The 19,882-nt window shown below is 42.5% G+C and overlaps 1 protein-coding gene across 6 annotated transcripts in view; it reads right to left on the reverse strand.

Annotated features, from left to right (window-relative positions):
* Shaw (potassium voltage-gated channel shaker cognate w) overlaps positions 1-19,882 on the reverse strand; it is a 56,953-nt gene that overhangs the window by 13,190 nt on the left and 23,881 nt on the right. The window contains exons 1-2 of one of the 6 annotated variants that reach the window (XM_086983005.1): positions 14,340-15,824; positions 13,705-14,034 (exon numbers count right to left, since the gene is read on the reverse strand). The exons of 3 other annotated variants lie outside the window; for them this stretch is intronic. The gene's annotated coding sequence lies outside the window, so the exon portion shown is untranslated. Of the gene's footprint in view, positions 1-9,056; positions 9,673-13,704; positions 14,035-14,335; positions 15,825-19,882 lie in introns of those variants that run through there. 2 more of the 6 variants (XM_086983004.1, XM_086983002.1) reach the window with 2 other exon arrangements.

The following is a 19,882-nucleotide window of genomic DNA, read 5'->3' on the forward strand; positions in this document are numbered from 1 at the left end:
TATGGTTGCGTTGGTCTTTGCATCCTTTTTGATCATCGAGCCATGCTCTTTCCAGCTATTATTTAATCATCAGAAAGTAATCAGACACGTACAGGCTCAGCTCTCTGCTCACCCGCTGGCTGGTTGAGTGACGAACTCGCGCGGGTCGATCTACGACGAACGGACGGAAACATAGATGGAGCGAAAGATCGCCGTTAGCAGTAATGCCACCGGCGCCGAAGCTACCACGAGCGCCACTTCCATCGTTTTCATGCGTCTAGCAGACTAACCGGCCGCATATGTACAATACTTATATAGTATACTTAACATGGACACTTTGCTTTTTCCGCAGCAAGCCTGTGTTCCGACTGCTGCTCTAGACGCTATTTATATCTTTCACATTTTTGCTTTTTAGCTTCTTCTATGACGTATAAAGCTTCAGCTCTAGCTTCAGAATAGCTCTGATGGTCGATGTCCTGGCCTTGACGTCTAACATAAGCAACCGAAATACACGCAGCAGCATTAAAACAGGTGGCACCCGTAACAACAACAGACAAGACAATTGTACCGGAACACCACAGCAGAAGAGTGTTCGTAGACTACGTAGGTATCAACCCTTGACTTTACAGACGACTTATGGACTCTTTATATTTTCAGTCCTATCGAAAATTACTAATATGACCCTTGTAGTGAGTTGTACTTCACTGACTATAGTCTGGCAAGTAAGGTTATTTTTTTTTAAATAGTTTTTTTTGGTCTTCTCAGATTATATTGTTAGAGTAATACGACAACAGCTCAGCCTTTAGCATACATTGTAAGCCCTATATTATATATATGTATATTACGGCAGGTAAATATTGCTACATCCCTTACTCATTCAGCGGTATTGGTCTATGCCAAGTTCGGCGCGAAGTTTTAGGTCATTTATACCCGAGGGCCTGGCGTACTCACGGATCGAGCCATCAATTCGTCTAAAAGAGAGGAGCTGGTATAATACCTGATGCTTTGAATGGGACCGAGGGGTCGGTAACAGACAAAGTGGTTTCGACAACGATGTTTTCTCGTCACGTCTCACCTGAATGCCTGCCACATAAGAATTGCAAAACAATCAGTCGGCGTTTATAGAAAAGAAGTATCTTGTTTAGGGACACAAAAGAGGAAAACTCTGAGTGTATTATTACTAACAATCGAAAACACCGGCCATGGGCCCCTATCCCAACACATGTAGGATACACAGATAGACATATCTGGACATAAGCTAGAGGAACAAAAACAACGTTACTGTTCATTTTCAATTCCGTCTGTTGGTACACGCAAGTGGACAGGAGCGCCACCAAGAAAACAAGTGTACGAGGGTCAACGATTTATCTCGAACTCTGACAAGGGATGCGGTAGGCTCGCGTAGTTTTAAACTTCCATCAGTGTCTATGGCCTCTCCAGAAACTGGCTGCCTAGAAGAAACCGAACTATGCTAGTGATGCTGTTGCTACTGGCGTAAGCCGCTGTCAAGCCGTATCTTATCAGATCGACACAGATGACATTTACGCGTGTGCTCTTTCTTCTTTTGTGTTCGATGGACAGAGGCGTTGTCTTGCAAAAAACTGCTATCGGAAAAAGCCTTCAACTTCAAGCACATTTTTCAAAGCGTGCGAGAGGACATAATAGACATTTCATCAATACGCTACCTGTGTTTACTACAGCAGAGTCCTCTTAAAAGGGTTCCTTATACTCATTACTCTGATCTACTCGTCATTACTCGAATCCACCAGTCGAAAGGTAGCTTGCAGTACAACAGTACATAAGAAGAACCGTAAAGCGGTGACACTATGTGTTTTTATGACGATAGTTAGCAGTTTGTACTTTAGGGGGACTTAAAAAACCAGCCAATATTGCTAATAAACTTAATAGCTATTACATCTCCAAACATATTCCATATATATATATATATATATATATATGTATATATATGGCCAGAAAAAAACGCATCGTGAAAGCTCCATTCAGCTAAGTACCGACCCCGGCTCATCAAATCGATGCAATACATGAATGTGATATACTTTAGTGGCCAAGTTTTTCTCAAGCACGGGCCAATGAATGACAAGTATGCGGAAGCGTTCTTTTAACTTTGTTATCTCGCAAAAATACACATTTTTCCTAGAGGTACAAAAACCTTTTTTGTGCCGTCTATACAGTAAATAGATTCGTTTCGTCAAGATCTGTGTTCTTGCAGATTCATAGTCTTTAGTAACTGAATAAAGCTGAAGTAAAAATAAACATACGTAATTCGGCTATACTCCCAAAGTTAGACGCAAAATTTATCTTCTATGCATTAATGCTTTTCTTTGTATACGCATCAAAAATTAAAATCTAATAAAATATTAGAGGATACACAGCCCTCATGGGTCACACATCTTAGGCCACGCAGGTTGTTTCGTATTTTTATCTAAATGTTGTAGTTTCATAGAGTATTATATGTAGATGATACATCCGGCCCCAGAGAACTAGTACGCTTTGGACGAGAGGCATAAGAAGTTCGTTTGCAGTTCCCAAGCTTAACATTGAGCTCTGTTCTAAGTGTAATCGCGGCTAACCTTGTCAACGCGTCAAAGCGCACAAAGATGGATTTATATAAAGAACATAGTTATTTAAATGATCAATCCACTTCCATGACGATAACGAGGTGTTTTCTGTTCTGAGGATCTCAAGAGCAGAATATACGAGCGTTTCATCCGAAGGAGGGAGCCAGATAAATAAGAACGAGGGTCGTACAGCTAGGTCAGCAAGTAGGTGAATAAATAGAAAGACGTTGGTACACTATCTTTTATCATTCCAACATCGAAGCTGGGTCTAAGGATGGTCATAGAAGTCGCACAATTTACGACTTCTTTAGGAGAGACAAAGGATAGGAAAGAGAGAAACTAACTTCGATCGAGAAGTGAGGCCGCGGCAGCAGTTACAGAAGTAGACGAAGTAGCACTGGAATATCTACTAGTTGCTGAAGTAGCAGAAATAATAATAATGACACTGCGTCAGTACTCAATCGTCATCGCAGTAGAGAAGATGGAACCGGCCTACCGCTGCTGTTTCGGTACCAAACTGTTGGTGGGTCGGGCGGGTGTCTGGTCTGCGCAAAGCAGAATATCTTGATCGCACCGCTTCTACGTGGTATGCATGCATTATTCGACAGACATAGAAATGAAGCCTAGGTGCCTCGTACTCCGTGACACACATTCCTCGCCGCCTCCCCACTGAGACTAACATGACCCCCTCTTGCCCTGCGCCTTTACGGTGGTTAATAGTAATAAAATGGGCGGCATCCTTGGAATTGGTTGCAGTCTTCCTCTTTTTTCGAAGACTTTCTTTGTTAAACGTTGGTGCTCTGCCATCATTAGCGACCCCGCAGCCAAGTGGCCCAGTAGAGAACGAAGTCAGGCAAGAAAAAGAATGGAGAACGTTGGAATCCGTTAAGGGAAAGCGGAGGCAAGAAGCTAAAAGAAGCAAAATAAGGAACTGCAAGTAAGAGAAATTTCCACCAGTAGGCAGCCATGAGACCAGAAGGTTAGGCAAAAAAAAAAAAGAAGAACAACGATCTGTTGTGCTTTGAGGCGACTATTTCCTTGATCGGACTCACGCGTGCACACAGCCGTTCTGACGGAACTGTACCAACGCATTGCACAGACATAGATCGCCAAACACAAGAAAGACAGCTTCTTATCGGTTCTGGTCTGATCGCCGTTGCCATCGTCGTCTTCGAACTGAAAGATTAAACAGAATCAGCTGAAGCAAGACAGGCGGCCTATAAACGGGAAAACAAGACTTGGACACTGGGTTCAGTAGCAGTATGCTAATGGTTGAAGAGAATTGTTGAAGAAAAAGAATAGTAACCACCTGTCTTCTCTAACAACGAACACATGAAGCGATAGAAAGACGTGAAGTCGGATAATAGTAATTACATAAGGAACGAGTAAGAAAGAAGCAAAGCCTGCGAGCCAGCGGCGAAAGGAGATGATGTGGATGACATTGTTATCTATACTTTTCATGCCGAAAAGTAACTGGGACAGATGAAGACCAGATTGCGGAAATGTGAGCCTGTGTCTCATTCTGCACATAGTTGCTCGCCAATTTGCCGGCTAAGTCTTTAGCCTGCGGCTCTAGCTAACACTCAGAGAGCGGCCAGTGGCGCAGAGGTGGTGAAATTGGTACCGAAAATCTAGAGAAGATGAACCGACGCAATTAAAAAGGTGATTGAAAAATAAACCGCTCTTGATCCAGATCTCTCCGTCTTAAACTTCCTCTTATATCTTCTTTTTTTTACTACGTTTTGATACAGCTATTAAGGAGATTCTAGCGGCAGCGAAAGTAAAATCTGGGGGCGCTAGAAAAAGTCTCGGAAGACAGAGGGGTGGTGTTATCGTCTACAAAAACAGTGTGGGAGTCATACCTGTACGGATTTGCTAAGCTAAAGAGAGAACACTTATTCAGTGTTCTTTTTGGGCTTCATCGAATATTGATTTCTCTCTTGCTGATTTGGGCCTTACTTTCTGATCTCCTTTTGCTGCTGGGGCTTTACGCTTAGGCAAAGGCTTTTAGGCAAAAGAATTAACCATTATTGTTACATTGGGCCTGACCCACGTCTCTGTAAAGCTCTTAAATTTGATTCATCTACATATATACGTTACGTGACATCAGAGATTATGCAAGCAGGTAAATCGAAGTTTTAGTGGTACCGGCAAAAGTAATACCTGTTTAATATAAAATTACTATAATTTCGTAAGTCAAAATGTGGACGGCTCACTTTGATCTACCACTGCAGGCATACGCTACGCGTCAGATAAGCTCAAGATTCAAAGAGCTTATCCCGACCGATGTCAAGCGATCTAATGATATGGATACGTCGCTGCCTGTACGCCCGAAGTCCCCCGTCAACTTCTGTTGAAAAAGAATAGAAAGGCTTCCTGCATATAGAAGAACTTTCCATTTGATGTCTTGATAGCAGCTCGTGAAATGGATTAACTTGGTTTGATTCAACATGTGAAGGATCTGTCGAGCCTCATTTTCAGCTGCTGACGGCATTTCAGACTGCCCCTCTTGAGCCAGCAGCTACTTGTACATTCATAATGCGCCGATATCTCAGATTCCTAATTGAGGCTGAGAACTATTTATATCACGTGCGTTGTACATATTTCCCTGCCTTGCATGCAGCTTTGCGTGCGGTGCAGATACTACTATGAGGCCATATATAACACGACCATAACGTTCGTGTCTTGACCAATTGAATGATTTATAAAATGTACTTCTACCTGTCATCGATCCTCAACATCGTGGGTATATTCATTTCATGTGACTCTTGTGGATACATTTAGTTAACGCGACCTTCATAGCTGTACCAAAGGTCCCAGCCTGCCTATATAGCCGTAGAAAAATGTTTCTCCATGAAACATTCGTGTTCCTGCTTGATGTTCAAAAGATAATCACTTAATTTCCTAAAATCGCACCAACGTGGCCTTTCGCGGTAAGAGTCAGCTTCATCGCTGCATTGCCTGAAGAAAGGCCACACAAACCAGCAACTGCAAGGTGCCCTATGTACATAATAAAAACCGATAGGAAAAGTTACTCTAAAAAAAAAAAAAAAAAAAGGTGTTTAAGATTTTGGCTACAAGTACAGGTGGTGGCAACCTGCGCCTGAGTGGATCGATATTAAAAGTATAATAGTCATATGGGAATCTGTTGATAAAATACCAGGATCCTTTGTACAGATCTCTCCGCCTCAATGGTCAGAAAATATATTATATTCCAACGATGGTGCAGTCAGAAATATATTTTTTTGTTAATTAATGAGTGGCGAACTTGTGCGGTTACACTAACGATATAATTTACTAACAAAGTATTTTAATTGGCTTAGTTCCCATATCTATTGTAAGGTATGTGAGCTTCAAGATATGCCCAAGTCTGTTAGTTGCAAGCACAAACTTATAGCTGTTTTTATCAATGCATCTATAAACTTTTACAGAAATCCGTCAGGCTTACAAGATCAGCTTAAGACTGAGGGTAGTTCTTGATCCACGGCCCGACTAAAATCCACAATAGGTACGTTGCGTAATTTAAAAGTATTTTTTAATATGTGCCTGCAAAAGCCCATCTCTAACAAAAGCATTCTCCTTACGAAAACAAAAGGACGGTGCAGTAAACAAATAACGTACGTAGTGGTATTGCTTTATACCACACGATTGTACAGAGCTATAAGTACGTCTGTAATGTATGGCAAGACAACGCAAACGCGTCGAAAACGCTACACGGACTAGACAATGATCGGATTATCTTGTGGCTAGAACTAAAACGCGTTTAAATGATGCTAGTAATTCAAAGTTTTGTTGATACGTTTTTAGCGCTAACGCTCTTTCCATAACTATCTCTTTTATGCTATGTATCAGTATTACTATTCGAGCATTGCTTTAAGGACCTGTCCGAGTAGGGGGCTGAACATGAGCAATCTGGAAAGATCGAACTGAAAAAGTGATTACTGCATGCATTGACCGGACCTTTACCCGAAGAGTGAAGTATGTGTATCCATACAAGCCTACAGTCAGACCTAGACTACTGCTAGGTCCATTTCGGTCTCTAGGCGGCAGACATGTTACCACTGCGCGGGTCGAGTCTTTCATTGGATTATCTTCTCTGTGTTACCCTGCTATGTTTAAGGAGGCTACGTCATTTACGAACGATCCAGAGGTTACCCTCACTTTATAATGATAGCTGAACCAACAGACTAGAGGGCAGAGTTTTGTACTGAGTATTTATATAGTGGGGATTTCGGTCTATCCAGAAAGTTTGACTCTCAGTTCAAAACGACTTTGAATAATTTTAAGGATACAAGATAGTAAGAATAGTTATTAAACAATTTTGCCGACTTGAGTAGATACAGTCGTTGTTTCTTATTGAACGATGAATGACACGCAAGAGGACGTATTCTTGTTTTTTTTATATCAGCAAACAATGAATTCGATGTCTCTATTTGCAGTCGAACGCGAGGTGTACTGGTCACGCGATGAAGGATATGGCGTCTTGCTATTTTTCACTATAGGTACGTCACACTGCCCTAATATGAGTATCGTTGTCAGCTTTATTTCGTAGAACTTATCCGTTAAATGTAGGGTGACGTTATTTGAAAACGGTGTAACTTAGATGTATTTTAAGAGCTTTATTTTTTGTATGTTCCTATTTGCCACTTGCATATATAACTGAGAGTAGGTAGAATAGCGTAAAGCATTCAGATATGATGAACACCACCCTCCATATTGACACATCGAAATAGTTTATTTTAAGCCGAAAATCTCTGTGTTAGTATTTCGTTTGAGAACTTTTGAGAGATAACGTCGAATCTACCCCAACGCGATTTTTGCTATGTATGTAAATTGAGCTAATGGTCGCGCCACGTGAACGACCTGTGGCCTAAAGTACAGAACAGGATTTGACGGTCGTCATTATTAAACAGCATGCTCATTATCAAACCATCGCGAAGTTAACGATATGTCGAAGAAGGTAAAGTTCCAGACATCCGTTAAATAAAGTCCCTAGTTCGGAAGCCGTTCGACGCAAGGAACACCGAGGAAACAAGCTTTGTGATGTTAACTAGTAATACCACATAAGTGTAAACGTGAAGGGTTCAAATGTTCGATTTATTCTCATAGAGCAACGCATACGCTATGGCTGTGCTGACTCTATAAGAAAAAAAACTATGTTTACTAGCTTCATTGGCACAAGGTGTGCGTGCGTGCGTGCGTGCGTGCGTGTGTGTGTGTATATATGCCCATGGATGGCCGAAGCAGAGGCATCGACCGGAGCCTGCTTATCTTTAAAACGAGCTAATACTTAATTATGACAATAAGATCAAGCATAGTGTAGTGCATGAGCCTACTCCTCACCAAGCGTTTTGCTGGTTTTTATTTAAGCACAATGGCCTTCGCCTCTCAACAACTTAACAGTACAGGCGTTTGATCAACGTCGCGTGTTATTTTCATTGTTTTGCTAAGTGTTCCGACTACTTGATCTCATTCTTATTGGAACCTTTATATTTTGTATTTCCATATTAACATAAAATATGTATCGACTGAATCGCGCCTATACCGAAGACAATACTTATCTGCTTGCTTAATAACAATACTGAACAAATAAACGATCTGTATTTAATGGAACTTTGATGACTTACGTCTCTTAAAGTGTTTTACCGTCAACTTAAATAATAAATCGTTTAATATAAGCCCAACAAGGTAGTGGACAATCATGAATAGAAGCTTCAACGCCAGCACTTGTGTCGGCTTACATTGAAAATCATTGTTCGAAGCGTTCCAGATTTCAGAAAGACAACAATTATCGAACAAGATTGACAAAACTACGGGGCGAATACGCTCACAAAATACTGCTTTAAAAACATTCATCTATCATTAGACTTTGTACATGGTTTACGCACGGGTAGATAATTACATAGAGCATCTAACTTTTGCTTTAGTAAATCGACGAAGCCCCTTGCTAACCCTTCAACGACGGATGCCAACCAGATCCCGAACCTTCCTCGTCTGATTCGCACGTATGTAGTGGAATACGGTAAAAAGAATAGGTTTCACACTACAGTATAACTGGAAAGGCTTGATACTACAGCAGTCGTAAAGGCCGAATGCTGAGCCCGCAATTTTCTCTTAACCAACTCTGCAGAAGATCGTTTTCGATTTTAACGCCGAACGTCCACTGATCATATTGGCTGTAAATAGCGAGATGAACAAAAAGCTATCGTCGATTTTTTTGAGATGAGGTGATGAGATTCGAATTCTTTGTATTTCTCTCTAGGTTACTGGTTAAAGGCAATGGAGGGCTATCATTCTTGCAGCTGGATAGGTCCTGGGGCCGGTAAGCCTTAACGTCAGTTAGCTAGATTGACATTTTAAAAATGGACAATAACCCCATTTTAGTTAGCAGTCACCGTAGTTCATGGTTAGCTAAGTTCAATGCAATCTCGAACAAAGTTGAGTATACCCATACACTGGCGTGCGATCAGTTAGCGATAACTTTTGTCTTGACTTTACCTAGACGATCATGTCCAGATACTTGTGGCCTGTTGAATTTTCACATCGCGTGCGTTTGTACCGATAGGAAATTGTCGCCGAGGCAAACACGGGCCTTCTTTAGGTGTCAACGTAACACAGTCGATCCAGATACGCTATTGACAGTCTCGCTCTGGCGCAAATAGCCATAAAGTTAGATTGTTAGACCATTCTAGTGAGGCGATCTCGAATAACTGAGTTTTAAAACAGAGCAGTGAAAATTAGCTTCAACAAACACATATCGTATTTGTACTCTATTACGAACGACGTAAATAGGTGACATGTGAGGCTTGAAACCTATTCACAATTGATTTTTACTATTTTTTTTTTTTTCTGCAGATCACACTTGCTTGGCAACTTTTACTTTCATCATTCGCGTATGACTCTGCCGTTTGTCTCTGTTTACTAATCTTAGCGACCCAGCAGATGGCCGGCGCCATAATCTATTCGCTTATTTAGTATTCCTTCAATTGGTTTGCCTAAAACACATTACCATAGCTCCTCGAATCTCAAGCGGATAAGACAGGCCAGTGCTTAGAGAGCATCCCTGTTATGAAACCGCTAGGCGTGAGCCTGATTATTCACAGTGGAAATCGACCTGGAAATGCGAGATCGCATCAGTTAATTCAGACCCATCAGTCATGGGTCTGGACCAGTTAGTCTGGAAGACGCAGTGGGTCGTTATAGCCCACTGAATGAAAGAGGTCGTTAGGCTTCATTATGTTCTTGGTTGAAAAATGACAAACATTTGCTAAAAAATACGTAAAGAATGCAAAGACCTTTTTCCGAAAGCGTTTATTTCTCTATATTGTCTGTTCTTTCGTATTAATTCATGCTAACAAATCCTCCGGCTTAGAAAAACCAATCGAAAACGTGGATTCAAGCCTCTCGTCGACGAGCGCGCATGCCGAAACCGTTAGGTGGCTATACGGTACAAGGATTAGGGTTTAGGCTCTGGATGAATTAATTTCATGCTGCTTACGGAGTATAGTTGAATATTAAGGGGTACATCATAATAAGTGTATTTAATAAAGTAAGGTTTTGTATTAGCGTCGTAACCTGAAGGGTTATTTGCTCAAGGTGTTTCTTTCATTAGGCCACTTGAAAATCGTTTTTCAATAGCGCTGTGTACGGATCGGCATCTCAATTGATTTCTATTTCTCATTATACGTCTTGTTTTGTGTAGTTATATATTAGTCGTTATTACAAACGAAAAGCGTTTAGGTATTTAGGTAGGATCTTTCGAGCCGTACATTCTCGTACAATAAGGTTACACAATCGCGAAATTACATTAATTTATTTGTGTGTGTTAGTGATTTTTTTTTTATTTAGGAAAAATTACTTATCGGTTACACTCACAATCGGCTTGTCTCGTTTAGCTCTAGAATATCTTTCTCGGTATTTGTAGTTGGTGCCTTTTTACTGTTAATTATTAGACTCTTTTAGGTGCTATCGTATGCACACGATAGATTTGTGTGGTTGCCTAGCGCTTTTAGCATTTAGGACATTGTAATTTTAGCTTAACTTATGCCAGTAAGTCACGTAGTATATATCAACATATATTGGGTCGCTGTAGAAGGCGAATGTTTCTGCGGGGAGCGCAGCCCGAAGAGCCATCAGGCGTAACTTTCTTATAATTAGCTTTTTTGGTTATACGAGTTCTTCTTTCGATTGTAATAGCGAGTAATACTATTTTATTTCGCGACGAAATAACTAGAATCGTTTTTAAATGACATCAGAAAAGGTTGACGTGCACTCAACGTTAAATGAAGGTCAAGGTAAATGAAGGAAATGTATTTTTATACTTCCTTGAGTTATACGATATCGTAATGCTAAGATAGTTAGTTGCTTTTTGGAATAACAGCGTTTTCCATTCTACAAAGCGTCATCCTCTGTGTGCAGCTCACAGTGTATCAGTGAAAAAAGAAAGAAGTATTAAACTTTGTTGGGTCATGCAAAAGACACACCAAATTTTGTTGAATATATAAGTTACCGGGTAATGTCCGCGGGGACTCTCCTTTCCAACAGTGCTCTTAGGAAGAACCCCTTTCTAGGAAGCTGAAAGAGAGACTGGACTGTTCTGTCTTTTCCATGCTGTCGACTGGAGAGGCTTCCTTCTGGGGTCTGACGTGCCTGTTCATCATTCTATGAAAGGCCCATCTGTTCCGTGCATCCTTCGTGCGTATGTTAACGAAAATCAATACCGCTTCTACCCGAGCCGGGGGCTCGCACGTTCTACTCTATCTAAAGTGCATGCAGTCGCTCATTGACAAACAGAAGCGACGCCGGTCAGCCATCAAGCGGGTTGGTTTTTCGGCGAGTGGCCGTTGGCATCTTTGTTGCCCTCCTCCCAGTACTATTACTACAAGCCCCAATCACTGAGTTCTCCAATCGACCCCCATCTAGTTCCTATTTTGCCCTCCTCACAGCCATAGCGATCATTACTGCCGTCACTAGTGCCAATAGGTCCGTACTCGCCGAGTGTTTTGCCTATTAGTCGTAGAGAAGTAGTTCAGACACCGACAATGAGGCTGGAGTTCCCAGTTCTGCCCTTACCTAGCAGAGGTTGCGGTCATACACTAGGCAGAACGACAGCTTCCTTCATTTAGTTATAACTGCGACTCACAGTTTATCTCTCCCTTCCATTCTCTTTGCGTCACCCTGAAGACCTCAGCAAAGGATCCACATTGGAATCCCCAGTTGAATTTCGCCCTCTACCACTCCATGCGCTCTCTCTTTAGACCGCCTCGAAAACCTTCTATTCTGGCTCCGACTCAAGATAGCCCTAACAGCACACACGCCATATGAACACCACAGAACTGCTACCGGCTACAGAAAATGGAGGGTAACACCGACTCCATGGGGGGAGGGATAAGGATCTGGTACCGCGAGAAGAGAAGGAGTTGAGGGGGCTGACAAGGGATATATGGCAAGTATACGACGTCGTCCATAAGGGCTTTTGAGCTGAGTCGGGGATGGCTACACGGCGTGGTAGCAGCGGCGACGACGGGTCCCGTCGAGACGGCGAGTTCCACGGGCCACGTGGTACGATTCTGTCGACTTCCATAGAGGGCGCTGCAGTATCGGACGAGGACAGTGGATTTATACCCATGAGAAGCCCAAGCCTGCTACTGCTAGAACAAACTCACTATTGTGCTATAAGGAGGGTAAGGGCTGATGGCTGGCTAGCGGGTGACTGGATGGGCTTCTTCATTACATTCTGACTCTATCATATATATATAGAGTATAGATAAAATAAGGATGGCACGACGGAAGGATCTAGCCTCAAAACTTCAGTCTGATGATATCTAGAAAACGGAAGCACCCACCACATGGCAAAAAGCGTTACTAGACCTGTAGGCTAGCTAGGATAGCATGGCACAATAGTAGTTCAGACTACAAGGGGGAGGGATAAACAGGAACAAAAGGTGAGACGAAAAATGATGCCGTGGCGCACCAAGGTATCGAAAGGAGAGCAATGTCCTATCAGGAAGACGAAAGGGCTGCTGAAACGCGTCCATTGCCATGGTACGGTCATTCACATCTCTGCAGCCGTCCATCCAGATTAAGCAAGGTCCTCCGGAAGGCTTTCTTGTATATTGAAAAGCAGCATAGACACGCGTAGAAAAGTGATAAATAGGACTCATAACTGTAATATTTTCAAGGTATACTAACAAGTGTAGGTATTCTCTAGTGTTTTCGCTCACGACGACGCTCGCCCAAATCAGTCAATCGCAGAGAACACGGCTTTTTGACCACTTAACGCGAAGGTATGTGGCTTACTTGTGTAATGAAAACGCCAATTAAACTTGTTTGGGTTGCAAAACATTTTCCTTTGTTCTTCAGAAGAAATTGAAGTTCATCAAAATGGAGCGATCGCCAACAGTTGGACGACTTTTCAATCATCTTTTTTGTTGTATCTGTTGAACTAGCGAATAATGAGCTGATAAAAATGTACAGACCGACCAGTGGCGAGGCTCTTAAGAGACGTAAGGTTCGAACGTGCCTTCATATCCTGTCATTTGGCTACCAAGCAGCGTATTGTCAACAATCCAGCAAGGAACGTCTTCGTTGAGGACGAATAAGGAAAGGTTTGTAGGTTGGTTCTTTGGATTTTCTTTTTTTGGGTTGGTCATCTGTACCGTGAGTATTTCACAAAAGCGGAAACAATGGAAGGGTAGTTAATACACATGGTGGCTAAAAATTCTTGCCGCCACGCACGGAAAACAGATAGAAAGGAGCTGCTGACACAGCACGGACTCAAATTGTTTTTTGCGTAGTTGAATCCTAAGCTTTTAATTCATAATAGAAATGCTGTTGTCTTTATGATGGACCTTGTGTATGATTAAAGTCCATACTACCCTTATACAGTCACGGTACAAAGTACAAATTGGAGAAAAGTCGGTACTCTTAGAATCAAGAACCTCGTACTGATTGATCTTAATGATCAGTTTTAAGGGGCCAATGGTCGTCGTTATCATGTGTTATACCATTGATTTAATCTAGTAGTAATTAACTATGTTTAGACTTCGGAGCGTCGGAGAACTGCCGATATAAATTTTCGTTTTCTAGATGTGAATAAGCCAGAAGATGATGCACCTTGTTCTTTCTCTCGCTCGTCACAACTTACCTTAGCCCTTCATTATGCGACGGCTAGCGTATCTCTATTGCAAGTGAGTCAGCTGGCTGTGTGCTTGCCAACCTTGTATATTAGTGGAAAGTGTGGTGTGAGAAGAAGCGAAGTCCAGGGGCCTGCTCCATAGTGCCTGCTGTCGCTACCAACAACTACCAGAGAAGACTAGAAGGTTGTAATGACGTGGTGCCATTGGCCTTCCCCTGAGAGCAGCGCGATTGCTGTTGGTAGCTCCACTTGCTCGTTCAGACTGTTTATCCTACCTTCGGTGATTGAAGCTTTTCCTTGGCAGGTAGGACCGGCTGGACGTGAGCTGTATGGATGAAGCTACAACATATGGATTATTACTTCGTCTCTTCAGCCAGCACCTCTCAAGAGCAACCAATCTGCCTATCTATTTGTCTTGTTGAGTTGAGCCCCTAATTTGCACTCCTCTTATATTATCTATCGACTGGCACCTCATCCATGCATTTATGACCGCATGGGTATCTATATGTCTGAGTCTGCAGCTCCACCGAGCAGTGGCATCAATTGCCTGTCTAGTTTTTTTCTAGCTTCTGTGCCTCTCCATTCGTACACGCAATTTACTCTGGTTTACCCGTCTTATTTTTTCGAGACTTACACTTACCCACCGTTATTGTCGATCCTTGTATGTGATTTTCTTATAAATTTTGTACGACGAAATTCCAACAAGAAACTGCTACGGCCACCATCATCATCTCGTCTTCAGTCATCATCGTCTCTAGTGACCAACGTTAGGCCCAGCAGCTCAGAAACTTTTACGGATTTCGTCGACAAGCAAAGAACAGAAAGCTCTCGTCTGTTTCGTTCGATAGCCTGTTTTCAATAATCAACTTTAAACTGAATGGCGACGAGACCCCAAAAGCCATTTCAGCATGGACGGGTAGCCATCCTTATGGACTTAGCTCCTGCGGCTGTGACGATATCGTTAGGTGGTCGTAGGCGCAGAGATTTTGTCCCTGTGATAGTTTAGTGAGTAACATGTTTGCCAGGGACACATTGTAGTCTAGCCTCGAACCCGGTCATAGATAGACTTCGTTCAGCCCAAAAGCTAGCCGTCTATCTGATTGTATGCCCAATGGCGAGACCAGACGTAAAACATAGAGGCGCCAGGACTTCACAGACTTCACCGATGTAGTTGGTCGTTTTACGGTATGGTATCTATTATCGTTGTTGGTAAACAGCCTACAGGGTATAGCTTTTGGTCTCATGACGTAGAAAAATGTTGATGATGGCGTTGGTGACAACGGTGGTGACGATCATAACGCTGGACATCGATGATGATAACGATCGAGGTTTGAGATTGCAAGGGGAAGTAGTCTGACAGCTGGCATGGATTGGAGAAGGGGTCCTCAATGCGCAATTAAGCACGCAGATGGGATGCTGTAACGGCATGGCTACCTGAGCTCGTCTGCTTAATATTTATGGTTACCCTGTATCAGCATCATGTATCCATCGAAAATTCAGCGGTTTCGTGTCTACGGTGCACATGTTCGCACTCAATAGGTAACCCACAGAGGAGCTGTAGCTACGAAACGCTTCTGGCGCCAACTCACAGGAAGCAGTTACTGCGATCTTTCTGGCAGTGGGGTGACGCGGAGTATCCAATTTTCAAAGTCTTCATTGGCATTTTCGTTTTTTTTTTGTATCAACCGCGGGAAGCTGGTATCCGTTATCCATATTGGCTGTGCTTTCTATACAAATGGACATGCTGCCAAGACGCTCTTGTTGGGAATTCTTCCAGTTTGATAAAAGGCATCCTTATCGATCGACTTGAGTTCGTGCCGTCGGCTCCGAGTCGAAGCTTTTAGCCGTTGTATCTTCTATTTTCAACCTCCTAAAATACGGCTAACATGTTATTAGCTCCTTATGTTAACTCCCAATGATTTCTCGATCTTATGAAGCTCCAACAGACAGCTACCTCGAGCCTTCCCTACCATTTCAGCAGGCATCACCGTACTTAATTCGGAGTTCCGCCGCAGCTAAAAACATGAGGTGCACACAGTATACTCTAGCGACGCAGGCTGCGTTAGTAGCATCTACCTCTGCAACTACGATGAATATAAAGACATCAAACCAACTGCAGTCAGCTCGCGCGATTCTCTACAATCCAACCAGTTAACGCAAAACCCGCATACGCAGATACTCGGCCACCAGTTTATTAATGCGTACTTTGTCCGCTATCACAGAACATATAGGCACGGAGAGAAGACACGAGCTGAGACGTGGTCACAGGGGAAACCCACGCAGTTGCATGTCTCTAACATCTTGTCGTACACTATGATATCATGACTGCCGTCGTATGGTTATAAGCAGCATATTGTTTTACGATGTACAGTTACAATATTGTACTAATGCTACCGCATCACCGAGCACAGACGTACAAATTCTTAATAATGTGGGCTTAATAGCGAAAACAAGAGGGCAGTGGCCGAGGCGAACGAACAATGGTAGTGACCGCCATGAAGGCAGCCTGACACTTTACCATCAGCCTGGCGGCCGCGCTGAATGATTCGAAAGTAACAGCAGTAATCATCATCGTTGCACAGTTACCCGGAAGCAGTCGGACGCTAGTAAATCGGTCCTTTCTCCATCGCAGCTTAAACCCACATCTTCCTTCGTCTTACCTCCGACGACTGGTCCGGGCAGTTTTAGTCGCCCAACTCGTTTCCCAGTTGCCTACCATAACCACTACTACTACTACTACCAGTGGTAGTAGTAGTAGTACACGATTTCTGTGCAAGCTTGCAATACTCTGAATGCCTCCACTCACAAAGCCAGAAAAGAGACTGGTGATTCGACGACGATGAAGAACAAGGCATGGTTCTATGGCCCTATTGGGCCTGGGTTTCTTTTCGAACTAGAACTTGGGATATCATCGACAAAGACAGTAACATGTATGATAGCAGGTGTAGGCTTCCTCGAAGCCTGCATCAGCTCGCGTCAACATTTGAGAGCCTTTTCTAGCGACATTAGTAGAACCAACCGTAGCAGGGACTCTTAGCAACGAAAAAAGGGTGACACACGATCGGGTAAAGGAAGAAGCCGAACTGAGAACAAACTTTTTGCGATGGTGAAAGGTCACCACCACATAGTAGGTCTTACGTGTGTGGAACGAAAGTTACAATAAAAGCAGCTGGAACAACAGGCTTATAGTGTACAATGGGCATCAAGTGACAAAAAAGCATTGGCATAGATACTTTTTCCCCCGGCATTTCTAAATTCTTGTCCTGTTGCTTCCGGCATTAATTTTTTGCATAACTAGGTACCTAGGAGCTACATCCTTACTCAAAAACAGGTTAAATTTATGGCAATATGCAAGACAGTCGCGCTGTCTTCCCCAATTATGGAAACCCCAAAGCAGCAGCACAGTTTTCGAGTCGACCGTAACTGCAAACTTAGAAATAAGTGAATTTTTCGGCTAGCAGTCAAATATACATGTATACTGCCGCAAAGCTAAGTACCCCTTACATCGCACAGGGATTCAATAAGAATAGTCGCATTCGTTGCCGCGCGTTTGTTGAACAACTTATTAGTGCCATTACGACTTGAATACCCCTATTCTAATGAAAATGGGAAAACAACTCTTTGCTATGGCTCATGTAACATTACGATGTCGTTCCTTTTTTCTATTAGAGCCGTGGAAAATATATGCATAAACGTTTGCTGTACGCGAGAAACATACAGGCTGCCACCCAAGAAATTACCGCAAAAAATAAATTTAGGGTTAGTCTATAGGTAGATCTAAAAACGATGATGTAGAACGAATTCTTCTTTTTTAGGCTGACTGAAGGTACTAACTAAGCGCTCTGCCAATAAAAAATTTGGTTTTTTGCGCTGCTTAGCAAAAAAATTTCGGTTAGTCCACAAAAAAGACCTCATCGTCTATCGATGTAGTGGTGACATTTGTTGTTTGTCAATCTATGTAACGTATCAACGGCACATTAGATGGGACTGCTGTAGTAAGTGTCCGTTATCGCCCTGTGCCAGCTCCTATCTTCCAAAGAATGGACTTTTCTTACGACAATAGATTTGATGATTCGTGTTCGAACCTTTCAGTCTACAACGTTCCAGCCCCGTTTCATATTATCCGAATGGGGAATAATATGTTCAGTCCTGAAAGGCTCGGAGAAGAGCAAGAAAAGCAAAAAAAAAAAAAAGGAGAAGGAGAGGCTGGTATTAAAGATGAGGAGGCAAGGCGGCGAACGCGAAAACAGCTATGATTCAATGGAGCGTCTGGTATACAAGAAACGGCAGAACGGCGATGTCGTAATAGTAGTTGCAGTGGTGATGGGGAGCATGGACAAATAGAAAGAAAAAGGAAGAGACAGACATAAAAAGTGTTCCGGTGTTTTTGAGTACAGGCGTTGGTATCGTGTGGCACAACGCCGCTAGAATTAGCCAAAATAAAACGACGGGAATTGAAGCAAAGAAAAAACGAAGGAAGAATTGGAAGACAAAGCAAGGGAGAAGCTATTAGAGATCTCGATAGAAGCATTCGATTTCGGAAAATACAATAGATACCACAGGTTGGCGATCACGAATCTTCTATAATCAATACGCAGATGGGCAAACCAAGTCGCCGTTGAAAGAGCGCTCTGCCAGATACTACAATTAGTACTAGGATTATGTCTCGGCGGCCGAGAACGAACTATTTGACATACAACCAGGTGCAAACGGATCTGAGCGGGGATTTGAATAGAAAAGATAACAGCAATGGCCCAACCAGGCTAGCCGAACCGCTCATCTACGAAACCTTATCTCACGATGGTAGTCGTTAGAGGGCAGAGGCGTGGATGGGGGTAGCGGTAGGGCCACAGGGACGGCGGTGGCAAGGCCGGCAGCTACAACCAAAGCGAACGATGGGTAGCTAAGACGATTAGACACGTCTTACAGACGATATATAACAATATAATACGATTACGAAATAATACGATTATATGTGATATAGTGTTCTTGATTATCATCAACGGCTATAGTACCATTTACACAAAAACCAGAGGCCATTGCCCGAGGGAAACGTCTCCGATTTCCTTAGGCAGGTTGCTTGGGTTGTTCATAAAAGGCCCGCTATAAAACAAATTCACAAATGTGGTTTACGATCAAATCCCGAAAGCGCAAGCCTCGAGACGCTAATGTTATTGTACGATCGGACCCCTCTAGAGCTCCTCTAGGAAAATTCGTAAGGTTTACCAAGCTAGATTTGTATTTTTAGTATGGTCGCTCCACTTGATTGGAGCCAAGTGAATTGATTTCAATATCAACGGTTTATTTTTCTCAACAGACTCAATTAGTCTAGAATTAACTGATGTTAGCGGTAGAAAGTTTCTCATTTTTCTTTAACGTTACGCAGCTCATCCTAAACGGTGTCATCAAATATATATGAAAAAACAATCCCCCAATGGCGACGGATGTAAGTGTAGCGGTGCCTTCGTCTAGTCGATGTGATACGTTCGGCAGATATAAATTTGATTTTATATGATTACTTTATTACTGTGCCTTCAAGTACCCTAGGTGCCTTAGAACGGCCGAGTGTTAAAGCGAAGACCAGCTGACGGTGAAGGTTGATAAAGTGATATTGCCTGCTCTCACTGTTTCTGCGGGAAGTTGCCGGTACTTCTATCACCTGTTAACTTCTCCAGCTTATTGTTGGCTGTGCCGTTTCTATAGCCGCTTGTGTAAGCGTATGGCCTTTATAGCAAACTTTACCCTTTATATATATATTTTTTTTAATATAACGCCTAAATTTGGAAGTTTAGCCAATTTTTGCCGATACAGAATAAATAATTTTCCAATGAGCATGTTTGTATTTCGTAAAGACTAGATTAGTGAAAAATTCTAAACATTCTGTACGTGAACGTTGTATAGGCCACAAAAGCATAAATATTGATTATATTAATGCTACTGTTAAATTTCTTTAATAATCTATCTCCCCTGCTTCCACACACTGTTTACTTTTTTTTTTTCTAATTTACTAACATGTCTTTTCTGATTCCAATAAGCGTCTATATGACGATGGAGACGAAGGGCCATAGGTTGCTATTGCGTATGGGTTCGTCTCTGTCTAGTCAAGCGAGGGGAATTCATGCTAGGTTGTCACTGTTTTCTGCGAAAAATACAACCTTTCCTAAAATAGCAGTTCCTGTTTTATATA

The sequence above is a fragment of the Varroa destructor genome, unplaced genomic scaffold, assembly GCF_002443255.2.
Source record: "Varroa destructor unplaced genomic scaffold, Vdes_3.0 BEIS01000003.1, whole genome shotgun sequence".
Taxonomy (NCBI): domain Eukaryota; kingdom Metazoa; phylum Arthropoda; class Arachnida; order Mesostigmata; family Varroidae; genus Varroa; species Varroa destructor.